This window comes from Pipistrellus kuhlii, unplaced genomic scaffold, assembly GCF_014108245.1.
Source record: "Pipistrellus kuhlii isolate mPipKuh1 unplaced genomic scaffold, mPipKuh1.p scaffold_m20_p_1, whole genome shotgun sequence".
Taxonomy (NCBI): Eukaryota; Metazoa; Chordata; class Mammalia; order Chiroptera; family Vespertilionidae; genus Pipistrellus; species Pipistrellus kuhlii.
Window position 1 is genome coordinate 27,730,272 of NW_023425404.1, and position 8,893 is coordinate 27,739,164.

The 8,893-nt window shown below is 39.4% G+C and overlaps 1 pseudogene; it reads right to left on the minus strand.

Moving 5' to 3' along the window:
* Positions 1-2,303: 2,303 nt before the first annotated feature.
* On the minus strand, positions 2,304-7,566 carry LOC118709427 (annotated as a pseudogene).
* Between the last annotated feature and the right edge of the window lie 1,327 nt (positions 7,567-8,893).

Consider the following 8,893-nt stretch of genomic DNA (forward strand, 5'->3'; position numbering starts at 1 on the left):
CTCTCTTATCAATGTTTCTAATTCTCTATCCCTCTCCCTTCCTCTCTGTAAAAAATCAATAAAATATATATTTTTTAAAAGAGTAAGAAAATTAAAGGTATGGCAGTTCTGTAAGTACAGGCATGAAACAATCCTCAGGCTACATGGTTAAGTGAAAACCAAAACGGAGAACAGTATGTATAGAAGATAGAGTGTATAATATATAGAATGTATACTATTGTGGGGCGTGGAGGTAATCGAAAATACCTCTAAGATAAACTAATTCTCATGGTTTTTTCTGCAAATGAGAATTAGGTAATTGAAGGACGAGTGGGGGAGAACACCACTTTTAACTATATAATCTTTTGTGCCTTTTGAATTTTTAATTGTATGCATGAGTTACCTATCCCAAAGTGGGTGTGTATGTCTTCAAGAAACAACAAACAATACAACCCTGAAAAATTTACATACCTCCATCCAAATACTCTTCTTCTTTTGAGAATATTGAGCAATATGGGAGATTGTAGAATGTAAAAAATAGGAAAGAAGTGTCTTTCCCAGACATTTTGAGAAATAAAGGACCAGGATCTTTAAAAGTAGGATGATTTAACTATCTGTCTGAGCATTCTGAAGGAACTTCAGTAACAGAATTGTTGGCCCAGACATGGCTGTAAGTCAATCTAATAATCTAAATGACTTTTAAAGTCATAACTCTTTCCCATGAACCCTAGGCTTTGAGTGGTCCAAACATTATAAAAATTGTATTTAAATATGCTCAGTAGAATTTAGATCACATACTTTCTCATAAACCTGGGAATTCTAAAATGACTTTGTTGTTTTGTTGTACTTTTGAATTGTTTGTTTCTTTTATGTGGTAAATAATGATAGGCAATGGAGGGAAATGTATCCAGATGACTATGAAATCCAGTTCTTCCTATGATGGAGATGAAGGAAATTATGTAATATCAAAATGGCCTCGCTGGAGTGGCTTAAGGAGTTGAGCATCAACCTATGAACCATTAGGTCACAGTTTGATTTCTGGTTGGGGCACATGCTCAGGTTGCAAGCTTGATCCCCAGTAGGGGGTATGCAGGAGGCAGCTGATGATTCTTGCTCATCATTGATGTTCATATATATATCCCTCTCCCTTTCTCTCTGAAATCAATAAAAAATATATTTTAAAAAAATAACAACTGACTGTAGCCACTACCAGTGGGGAAATTTTTGCTCCCAACTTCACATAAAAGCCAAAGAAAAAGTCTTTGCCAGTACTCCACCTTGCAGCCTCAAGGTTCACATTCCCTTAGAGGAGCCATTGTTTTTGCAAAACACACTAACATGTTTTGGGACAGGCCTGGAAAAGCTCAAAATAGCTCTGTATAATAGGAGAACTGAGCTGAGGAGTGGAGAACCCTAGAGCCCAGGTATGAAAGGGGTCTGTCTCCCAGGGACATGGAAACCAAAAACTTCTGTAAAGTTTGCTGCACACACAGATGCCTGTGTGAATGATAATTTAGGGGAACAATGGGGAAAGGGCTGATATTCCTCACTTGAGACAAAGCAATGTAGAATAGTAAAAGCATGTGGTAAAGCAAAACAGTTGATAAATCAAAGTAATTCTTCAAATCCTGGGGTGATTGGAAATTTCTTAAATTACCCAGAGTTCCCTGAGGAGGAACACAAGAGCTCAAGTAATTCCCTTTGAATTTCTAAGGAGAAAGTAATCCCACTGACATCTGGACTACACCCCTCTCCACTCAAAACCTGCACAATGAGATTATGAAATAGGCAATACATTTCTATATCAACAGCATTAAGCAGGCCAATGGAAGTGATGGGTATTCCTCACTCCTTTCTCAAGAAATGTTCAGAGATATAAGCTCACCCATTCTCCAATTCTTAGTCAGGAAATAAAACTTCTTAGGACTTTCCTGAGATGTTTTTTAAATACTTGCTTCCTCCAAGAACTTCCTAAGTATTTACTCACAAAAATATTTCCATGTTTTTTTTCTAGTACATTTATGAATCAGTTTGTTGACATTTAAATCTGCTGATTTATTTCAAATTTACATTGGTATACAGAGTGAAGTATTTTCTTCCCATCTCAGTTAACTGTTGAAACATTTTTTTTTAGGGGTTAATCAATCCTTCCCCTATTTAATTAAAATGCCACTTTTACCATGCTAAAATTATTCATATGTAAGTCTATTTCTGGATTCTGGAATGGATGCCATTGACTTCATTCACAAAGCACACTGTTTTGGTACAGTTTTATAATGTTATGCTATCTTGTGGGGATAGTTTACCCTCATTATTCTCCCCCTTTAAAAAAAAAAAAAAAAAAAAAAAACTTGAATAAAATGTATTGCTTTTCCTGATGGCTCTGGTCCGGCTTTGGAAGAGCTTATTGGGTTCATCTGGCCTTGTTTCCAGGCTGCTGCTGCTTTCAAGGCCCTTTTTGGCTTCTTCAGCTTTTGAATCTCCTGGTAAAGCCAAATGCACAGAGCCTTCTTGGTCGCCCAGCGGTGATGGGCTTTTCAGTAGTACAGAGGGGCAAAGGTGTACTCAATCCTCATGCATATCATCTCAAAGACATTGTAGTTGGTCTCACAAAATGTTTGAGCATCTTTTTCCTCTGGTCAATGCTCTTCAGCAAATGGCACTTGCGAGCTTTGTTCTTTTCATGTTTCTGCCTGTGTGTTCTTCGTAATTGTGGATTTTGACATTCAAGGCAACAATTTGAACCTCTGGGAAGCTGGTGTACTCAGGGTTTGCCACAATTGTTCTTTCTTAATTTTAGTTTCTCTTTCTGGTTCCCCATTCCCAAAGACAAGAGTCTTTTCATCATATCATCAACCTTCTCAGTGCCAAGGACCTTTTGGTAATCTTTGAGGAATGTGGAAGGGGGCAGGTCATCTCCTTGGCTGGGCGGGACTGGTTTCTGGATGAGGAAGAGGAAGAGATGGCAGGGAGGTGAAGGGAGAACCTGGAGGGTCAAAGGGAAGCTGGGCACACCTTCCACCTATGGGCTGGGGCCTGGGGCCCGGGGGAAGTCCGCACCCTGCTCGCAGCTCTCAGCCTGGTGTGCTTTCTCTATTAAAACATGGCTTACTTATTAATTTTGTTGTTTATTCTTTTAAAGGGGAAGAATTAAATTTTAGTGAAGAGAATGAAGCTCTTAATTCTTCTTTTTCTATTAGGTAAATATAATTATAAATTTAAATGTCTTATGAGTTTTTTATTTTGGAATTGTTGGCAATTAACTTTTCCTAAACAACACACCTAGTGACAATTGAAATTTTAAAAAATACACTTTTTATTGACTTTCCTTAAAATGGCCTTTTTCTGTTCCCTAATATCTTAATAAATTATTATACAGTGAGTCAAGCTATAATCTGCAGATCAAGAAAAAGTACATCTCTAGCTTCTCTCCCTGCCAAGAAGTTGCTTTATCTATTAATTTAATTCTTTAGTAACCTAGCCAGTATTCCTTTTTTGTGTGTGCCGCTTTGGTATTATGATGAACCAGTTAGTTCTGTTTCTTTTAATTCAAGGCAATCTAGCAGCCTTTTTACTTTTTACTTGTGACTGTCCAAAGTGCTGGAGAGAGAAAACTCAATAAGCCAAACTTCCCTCTAAGCCAAACTTCCCTCTCTCTACTGCTCCCTACCTGAAGGAGCTGAAAGCCTGTCCTATTGGTATAGATTGCTCTACTAGCCTCAGTCAGACTTTGTAGAAATATGTGTCACAAGATAGAACAGGGAGAAGGGGGATTGCTTGACCCAGATTATTTGCCATAACTAAAAACAAGAAACAAAAGTTAAACTGGTTAATATGCATACTCAGTAGTCAGAAAGATTCTCACAGCAGTATTATTTGTAGAAACCCTCATGAGCCTGAATGAAGCTCTTGTTTGGCTCCCTAAATTCTGCCAGAGTTGAATCCCAGATTGTATTTCTCAAAGGGAAGCCTTGGTCCTGCCTGCTCTGCCAAGGAGACTTGAGGGTGGAGAGGCCTCCATTTCTCCACTTCTCTGGATTCTTGACGCCAGTGCGCTCTGGGAGTGGAGAACCAGTTTACATAGAAGCTAGCAAAATAGCTTAATTACCTTCAGAGATTTTGATTTCTAGCAAATGCAAAATACCCTCAATTATTTTAATTCTTACATTTCACACAGAAGTTGGAAGAAATGTGCAAGAAATATATGCACAAATGCAATACATTTATTATTTCTTACTTGAAATAGTGAATTCAAAATAATCAACATTCTCCTCAAAGACACTCTGATGATACCCTGTTTCCCCGAAAATAAGACAGTGTCTTATATTAATTTTTGCTCCCAAAGATGCACTAGGTCTTATTTTCAGGGGATGTCTTATTTTTCAATGAAGAAGAATACGGTACACATTTATTGTTAAATGAAAATAAAGGAAATTTATTACCTGTATATGGTACGGTAGTATGTAGTTGTCAACACAAACCAGACAAACTGTGAATCCTACAGTATCAAGAATTTACTCATTTATTCAACGACAATCATGTCATCATCTTCTGGAACATCATCATAACAATCCAATTACTGAATTTCCTGGTGAATTTCTTGTGACTCCCTTTCTTTCAGAATCAGTGGACCAAATCTCTCATGTTTAGCCTACGGAGGGGGGCCTTATTTTTGGGGGATGCCTTATATTTCACTCAGAAGGAAACCTGTAAGTAGGTCTTATTTTCGGAGGATGTCTTATTTTCGGGGAAACACGGTAGAAGTGGCCTTTAATATATTTTGATGTTGCAAGGAAAGAACAGGATTTGGGGTTTATTACTCCTTGGAACATATTAGAAACCAGAAGGCAAAGCAAGAATACAATAGTATACCTTTGGAACATTTCAGGAAATTTAAATTTTGTATTTTTTTTCTCTGAGGATGAGAAACAGTGAGTTACCTGTAGTCTCTGGTACAAGTAGTTTAGTATATGTGCTACCGAAGCGAGCACTCTGGTACAAGTAGTTTATGAACACTGGGGGAAGAAGATATCTGCACCCCATGAATAAGTGCCCCTGAGAGGAAAGTGTTTTCTAGTCTGGTTGAGAGTGTCCACACAACTCTCATTTATCATCCGTGTCCCATCTGAAAGTCTCAGCTCTCACTTTCCCTCACTTTTTGGAGTACACACACTGAGCCAAGAATGTGTGTTCTCTCTTTAAGGCCATTTTGCATCTGCTTTGGTGCCATTACATCTTCATGAAATTGCAGTGGTTACATAACTCCAACTGTACACATTTTTTTTTTGTCCCTTTCTGCATTAAAACAAAACCCTTGCCCAGTTAAATATATTCTAGTTGTCGTTAATAAGAGCAAGAGAATGAAGAAGTAGGCTCTGACTATCCTTGTCCTGCCCACCATAACCACTTTATTGACACTCATTGCATCACAGTGCACTAAAATTTGTAGGTCTTTTTCACATTAATGGCCAATATCCAGGTCTTCTCAGTTGAGTTGTGGATCCTGAACTAAAAAATATTGTGCTTGTCAAGGTCTTTAATTGTAAATAACACACAACTACGGTTCCTTAGGCAGAAATGGAATGTACTAGATGGGTATGTGGTAGATTCTATTATAGAATCAAAGAAAGGTGGGAGTGGATCAGATAGGACAAAGGAGGTAAAGCTCAGACAAGTTGTCACCATGGGAACAGGCTTCTCAGGATGTGCCACTGGCCAGCAAGGCACTCACCACTCCTGGACTGGTATCGGCACCCCTGGATACCTACCCTCACACACACACACACACACACACACACACACACACACACACATCTCCCGTGTTTTGCATCTTGCCCTTCCAAACTCTACTCCCTGTGGACCTAGCCTGAAGAGTCCCTAAATGACCTGAGCCTTGCGTCACCCCCTCAGGATATAAAGTCCCAGGTGGCAGCATTTGATTGGCTGTGCTTATCAAATTATAAATGTGTCCTCTATTCTTAAGGTCTTATCCTGGTACACGCTCCCAAGGAGATAACCGCCCATTTTTCTCCAACGTGAAGCCCACTTTCCTATTATTCTCTTAGGGTTCTTCCCAAATACAAATGCATCAGACACTGGGCAACCCACATTAAAAATATCTACTATATGTACATTTTCATTTGGTTAATTTGGATTCATCATTTGAGAATATTATATTTCAAGTGATGGTTCATTCTATCATTCAGTTAGATAGTTTTCATTCCCAAATTTCTGTTGTTATACACTAGTCTAACCTAGTCTTTTGAGTTTCTCTAGACTTAACCAAAGGATTGCACAGCGGGGTCAGAAGTAAGCATTGTGACCAGGCTTCCCTCTGGTTTGAAAACCACATATTAATCTTTAAGAAATGATTGTCCAAACAGCTTTGGTTCTCCAGGTTACCAACTCATCCTATATACACACCTCTATCCTGCCACTTAAATAACAAATATTAAGAAAGGTTTTAGCTCTAGCTGGTTTGGTTCAGTGGATAGAGCATTGGCCTGTGGACTGAAGGGTTCTGGGGTTTAATTCCAGTCAAGGGCACATGCTCGGGTTGTGGCTCAATCCCCAGTAGGGGCAGCCAGTCAATGATTCTCTCTCATCATTGGTGTTTCTCTCTCTCTCCCTCTCTCCTCCTCTCTGAAATAAGTAAAAATATATCTTAAAAAAAGAAAAAGAAAAAAAGAGCTATCATAAGTTACTAACATAGAGCAAAGGTTTAAGTAATCACAATAAATGTAGGTTTAAAGAAAACTAAGAGATTAGAGTAAGCAGAAAGAAGGAGGTAGGTAATAGAGACTAAAGATTATCTAATATAATCACAAATGGTGCCCCTGAAATATTAAACCTATTAAACTAAACAAAAATATTCAAGAGAATACCCCTGAGACAAAGAAAACTGAGTTTGCAGAGTTAAAAAACATATTGTGTGTCAGAAAACTTCAACCTGGAAAAATAACCAATACTGAGATACATGTTGGCCTACCTATTGAAATTCAAAAGCAAAGGATCCCTTCAGTCTTTGAGACAAGCAGGATTCATTCAGTCATTGAGACAAGCAGTATCAAATTATCTACTGGGGATGGCTTGCCCTCAGAATTTAAAGTCAGAAAACAGAAGCAATGACTAAAGGAATGTAAAGCCAAGGATATCTTATCTCCAAGTAAGTGGTCATTCTGGTATGCATCAACACGGATTTTCCTAAACACATAGAAATCAGGAACCACAGCACCCATGAACCTCTCTCAGAAAAACTACTTGCTGATATCCTGGCATTCAAGAGAATTAAAATGAGGGAAACAAGGCACACAAGAGCCATGTACAGGGCTTTGGGGAATACCAAATCCATTTCAATGTAGACCAATACCAACTGGTGGACAGTCACTGAAGAGAATGTCAATGTTACGAACTCACTGATATGAAAATAATAGTATGAAAGTTGGGGAGAGCTCTTGCAGCTCGGCCATAGATGTGCCATCCAGACTGGGGAAGACCCAAAAACTTCAGAGCCACGTGAGCCACCGCCACAGCCGCATCGGCAAGCACAGGAGTTGGGCCATGAGTAATGCTGGTGGCTTGCATCATCATAGGATAAACTTGGACAAATACCACCCAGGTACTTTGGGAAAGTTGTTATACGGCATTGCTGAAAGAGGTACCAGCTGAAGCTGGTTTGGCTCAGTGGTAGAGCGTCGGTCTGCGGACTGAAAGGTCCCAGGTTCGATTCCTGTCAAGGGCATGTACATTGGTTGCGGGCACATCCCCAGTAGGGGGTATGCAAGAGGCAGCTGGCCAATGTTTCTCTCTCACTGATGTTTCTAGCTCTCTATCTCTCTCCCTTTTTCTCTGTTAAAAATCAATAAAATATATATTTTTTTAAAACATTAAAAAAACAAAAAACAAAAAAAAGAGGAACCAGAGTTTCTACCCAACTGTCAACCATGATACTGGTCAGTGAACAGACACAGGTAAATGCTGGTAACACAAGACTGTAGCTGCTCCTACCATCAATGTGCTGAGATGAGACTACAAGTTCTGGAGAAGGGAAAACTCCCAAAGCAGCTGTCATCCTGAAGGCCAAGTTCTCCAGCAGAGGAGCTGAGGAGAAGATTAAGGATGTTGGTGGGGCCTATGTCCTAGTAGCTAGAAGCTACATGAAGGGAAGTTCATTAAAATGTCCACAAGTAAAAAAAAAAAAAAAAAAAAAAAAAAAAAAAAGTTGGGGAGAGAAGAAATGAAGATGGGAGAATGTATTATCTCCAGCATTTATGGAAGGGGTCAATCAGTGTATGAAATTAAAGCATCTGGTTCAAACAAAAAATAATGACTTTCAAAATCTCTGAAAGATCTTTTAGGCCCTGGCTGATGTGGCCAGTTGTTTGGGTGTCATCCCATGCACCTAAAGGTAGTTGGTTCCATGCCAGATCAGGGCACATGCCTGGGGTTGCGGGCTTGATCCCCACAAGGGGGTGTTGCAAGAGGCAGCCAATCAATGCTTCTTTTGCCCTCTTCTTTCCTCTCTCTCACACACAAAAAAAGAAAAGATAAAAAGTGGGTGGGGCCAAAACCAGTGTGGCTCAGTGGATAGAGCCTCGGCCTGTGGACTGAAGGGTCTAGGGTTCGAATCCGGTCAAGGGCATGTACCTTGGTTGCGAGCACATCCCCAGTAGGAGGCATGCAGGATGGATGTTTCTCTCCCATCAATGTTTCTAACTCTATCCCTCTTCCTTCCTCTCTGTAAAAAAAAATCAATAAAATATATTTTTTAAAAAGAAAAGAAAAGTGGGTGGGGAGGGAAGGAAAAGATATTTTATGAGTTAATATTTCTCATAAAGAATAAAAAATTTGCCGAGACTGGTTTGGCTTAATGGATTGAGCGTCGGCTTGGGGACTGAAGGGTCCCGGGTTCGAT